This window comes from Tachyglossus aculeatus, unplaced genomic scaffold (genome assembly GCF_015852505.1).
Source record: "Tachyglossus aculeatus isolate mTacAcu1 unplaced genomic scaffold, mTacAcu1.pri scaffold_97_arrow_ctg1, whole genome shotgun sequence".
Lineage (NCBI taxonomy): Eukaryota > Metazoa > Chordata > Mammalia > Monotremata > Tachyglossidae > Tachyglossus > Tachyglossus aculeatus.
In genome coordinates, this window is record NW_024045100.1 from 1,759,704 (window position 1) to 1,764,423 (window position 4,720).

Sequence of the window (4,720 nt, forward strand, 5' to 3'; positions counted from 1 at the left end):
TGGAAGTTAAGGAGGGGAGAAGGGATGGAGCGAGAGATTTCATAAGATGAGAGGGAATGGGGTCAGAAGCACAGGTGGCCGGAGTAGCACTTGAGAGGAGGGAGGAGAGTTCCTCTGAGGATACCGCTGGGAAGGATGGGAGAGTAGCAGAGAATGTTGAGAGCCGGGGGGTTGGAGAAAGGGGGGAAGAGACTTTGGGGAGGTCGGACCTGATGGATTTAATTTTGTTAATGAAGTAGGAGGCCAGATCGTTGGGGGTGAGGGAAGGAGGAGGGGGAGGAACCGGGGGCCTGAGAAGGGAGTTGAATGTACGGAAGAGCTGGCGGGGGTGATGGGCATGGGTGTCAATAAGGGAGGAGAAATAGTTTTGTCTGGCAGAAGAGAGGGCTGAGTTAAGGCAGGAAAGGATAAACTTGAAGTGAACGAGGTTGGCATGGTGTTTAGACTTTCGCCAGCAGCGTTCGAAGAGAAAGAGAAAGGGGGGTGAGGAAGACAGGAAAGGAGAGAGAAAGGAAGAGGGAGAAGAGGTGATAAAGGAAATGGAGAAAGAGAGGGTAAGGTAAAAGGAAAACTGAAGAGTAGAGGAGGTAAGAAAGGGTGAAGAAGAGGCTGAGATAGCAGAGGGACGAAGAGAGAAGTAAACATTCTCTCACACTCTCTGTCACACACATGCACATACACACAAACACACCTACACTCTCATACTCATTTGCTTAAATGCATACCATCTCTCCCTTAACCACACACTCAGCACACAAAATTCCTATTCCCGCAGATGTTTAATCACAAATCACCAATCTTCTTCCCATATTGTCTTTCATTTTTTTTTCCTTTCATCTTAATGACACATAGTCTCCTCACAGCATTTTTCATTTCAGTATTTCTCAAAGAGTAAATGTTACGGTTCAACACGGGGGTGATGACAGTGTAGAACACATCCACCATTTTGTCGATGGAAAACATGGCTGAGGGCCGCCTGTAGATGAAGATGCAAGGTCCAAAAAACAAGATCACCACCATGATATAGGAGCCATAGGTCGAGAGGGCTCTGCGACGTCCTCTGGAACCTCGTGTCTTAAGTGGAATAAGAAAACATATGAAACAACCAATACCAGGAAGTTGACCACAGACAGCAACCCACCATTAGCCACAATCAGCAAGCTGATGACAAAAGTGTCCTTGCAGGCAAGTTTCAGCAGAGGGAGCAGGTCGCAGAAATACTGGTCAATCACATTAGGTCCACAGAAGGGTAAGCGGAATACGAGGATAATTTGAGCCATAGAATGCAAGAAGCCACTCATCCAGGCCATCCCAACCAGAAGGCCGCACATAAGTTGGCTCATGAAGGAGGTGTAGTGCAGGGGCTTGCAGATGGCAACAGAGATAAGCAGCATGGCTCAGTGGAAAGAACCCGGGCTTGGGATTCAGAGGTCATGTGTTCGAATCCTGGCTCCGCCACTTGTCAGCTGTGTGACCTTGGGCATGCCACTGAACTTCTCCGTGCCTCAGGTACCTCATCTTGCAAAATGGGGGTTAAGACTGTGAGCCCCACTTGGGACAACCTGATCACCTTGTATCCCCCAGCGCTTAGAACAGTGCTTTGCACATAGTACGCGCTTAACAAATACTATTATTATTATAGCGATCATAGGCCATCACGGTGAGGATGAAAATCTTTGTTCCACCAAAGAAATGAATGAAGAATAGCTGAGTCATGCGGTCATTCAAGGAAATCCCTTTCTTTTCGATGCCTAAGTCTAGAATTAGTTTGGGAGCACTTGTAGAGGAGTAGCAGATCTCTGCATAGGACAGATACCTGAGGAAATAATACATGGGTGAGACAAGATTCGTACTGACATTAACAGTTAGTACAATGAGAAGATTTCCCTGAACAGTGGCTGTATACAAGAGCAGAAATACAAGAAAACACACTTTCTGCAATCAATCAATCAATCATATTTATTGAGCGCTTATGGTGTGCTGAGCACTGTACTAAGCGCTTGGGAAGTACAAGTTGGCAGCATATAGAGACAGTCCCTGCCCAACAGTGGGCTCACAGTCTAAAAGGGGGAGCACCTCCTTATTTTGAGAAAGCTCTAGAAAAACAAATTCTGTAACATTGTAACTGCCATGTACTCCAGTCTATAGGTAAATGCAAAGGGTGTTACCAGAGATGTTGACTCTGTAATTACAAAAGATTGGGGTTTTGTAGCTCAGCAACAGTTATATGCATCCTTTTTTTCATTTACATCCTCCTTGAATTCTTTCACTGCCTGAACAAGTTTGATCTTTTGCCTTTTCCGAACTCCCTTCCCTGTTAGGTGCTTGAACAACTCAATTTTCTCCAGTGGGTTTCCCTTCCCATTTTTCCAATTTCCCTCTTCAGAATCTTCTCCAGAAGGCATCCCCCTCTACTTCTCACTTGTTAACTCTCTTCCTGGGGCCTTTGCTCTCCTGTACTCTCCCTCTCCCTCAACCCACTTATTGACTTCCTCACCATCATCAACAGCATTTATTGAACACCTACCAAATGCAGAGCACTTTATTAAGGCTTAGGATAATAATATACAACAGAGTTGGCAGACACATTCCCTGGCCACAAGTAGCTTATGCCACTTCATAAATGACTTCTAGTCTTCTGTTCATCAAAGGGACAAATGATCAACATATTTAGCCCCCCTCCTCCCAGATATCTTCTTGCTCTTGCTCTTCACCACCAAACCCTTTCATTATGGGCAGGGAATGTTGTTCCCTGCTTGTTCTTTCATGGTACTCTCCCAAGCACTTAGCCCCGTGCTTTACACACCGTAAGTTCTCAATGAATACGATTGAATGAATGAATGAACCCTTTCTAGTTTTCTCTCACCTTGGCTTGTTTCTCACTTCTCCCTATACTGACACCCTACCATGATCTCATAATTTTATTGTCCATAAAGTCTTCCTTCATCAATTCATTCATTCAGTCACATTTATTGAGCACTTACTGCGTGCAGAGCACTGTGCATGGGAAGTACAGTAAAACTTCATGGATGGCCTGTAGGGATAGAGAACACATTTGTTAAATTTGCAGGTGACATCCAGTGGGTGGACTCACTAATGTGCTGGAAACTGCAAAAAAAAAGGATAAAAACCTTGATAAATTGATGAAGTGAGTCAGTAGGAAAAAAAGACATGGATTGGAACAGTTCCAGGAAATACATTTATGGATGAAAGCCGAACACCACAAAAACCAGAAGGATAAATCACTGGTAAGGGACAAGTATCAAGCATCAAAATTTGTTTATTTATTGAGTGCTTACTGGGTGTAGAGCACTGTATTAAGGGCTTAGGGAGTACAATATAACAGAGTTGGTAAATGATTTCCCTGTCCACAATTAGCTCATTTTCTAGAGTGAAGTACAAAAGTAAAAGATCCAGAGGGAATAATAAAGAAACAAATGTGAGTCACCAATATAGTGCCTGTATTTCAATCAATCAATCATTAGTATTGACTGAGCACTTACTGTATGCAGAGCACTATACTAAATGGTTAGGGGAAGTTCAGTAGCAATACAGTTGGAAGACACCATCTCAACCTTACAGGAGCTCACAGTCTAGTAGGTAAGGCAGACATTAAAACAAATTACAGTTACGGGAAACAGCACAGTATAGGGATATATGTTTGATCTTGAGTACGCCACATCACTTCTCTGTGCCTCAGTTACCTCATCTGTAAAATGGAGATTGAGACTTGAGCCCCATATGGAACAAGGAACAAGGACCCCCCCTCCTTCCCAGCAGTATCTTCAGATGAGATCCTTCTCCCTCCTCTCAAGTGCTACTCCATCCACCTGTGCCTCAGACCCCATTCCCTCTCATCTTATGAAAACTCTCGCCCCTTCCCTCCTCCCCTCCTTAACTTCCACCTTCAACTGCTCACTCTCCACTGGTTCCTTCCCCTCTGCCTTCAAACATGCCCACGTCTCCCCATCCTAAAAAACCCCTCTCTTGATCCCATCTCCCCTTCTAGTTATCACCTTATCTCCCTCCTACCCTTCCTTTCCAAACTCCTAGAAAGAGTCGTCTACACTCGAATTCCTCAATGTCAACTCTCTCTTTGACCTCCTCCAATCTGGCTTCCATCCCCTACACTCCACCGAAACTGCCCTCTCAAAGGTCAACAGTGACCTCCCTCTTGCCAAATCCAATGGCTCCTACTCTATCCTAATCCTCCTCGACCTCTCAGCTGCCTTCAGCACTATGGATCACCCTCTTCCCCTCAACACGCTATCCAACCTTGGCTTCACAGACTCTGTCCTCTCCTGGTTCTCCTCATCTCTCCAGTCATTCCTTCTCAGTATCCTTTGTGGGCTCCTCCTCCCCCTCCCATCCCCTAACTTTAGGGGTTCCTCAAGGGTAAGTTCTTAGTCTCCTTCTATTCTCTATCTACAGTCTCTCCCTTTGTGAACTCATTTGCTTCCACGCCTTCAACTATCATCTCTAAGCTGATGACACCCAAATCTACATCTCTGTCCCTGCTCTCTCCCCCTCCCTCCAGTCTCGTATCTCCTCCTGCCTTCAGGACATCTCCATCTGGATGTCCGAGCCATCTAAAACTCAATATGTCCAAGCCTGAACTCCTTATCTTCTCTTCCAAACCCTGCCCTCTCTCTGATTTTCCCATCACTGTAGACGGCACTACCATCCTTCCCATCTCACAAGCCCACAACCTTGGTGTGAT

The 4,720-nt window shown here is 45.3% G+C and overlaps 1 pseudogene; it reads right to left on the minus strand.

Moving 5' to 3' along the window:
* Positions 1–783: 783 nt before the first annotated feature.
* On the minus strand, positions 784–2,405 carry LOC119924370 (annotated as a pseudogene).
* Positions 2,406–4,720: the final 2,315 nt, after the last annotated feature.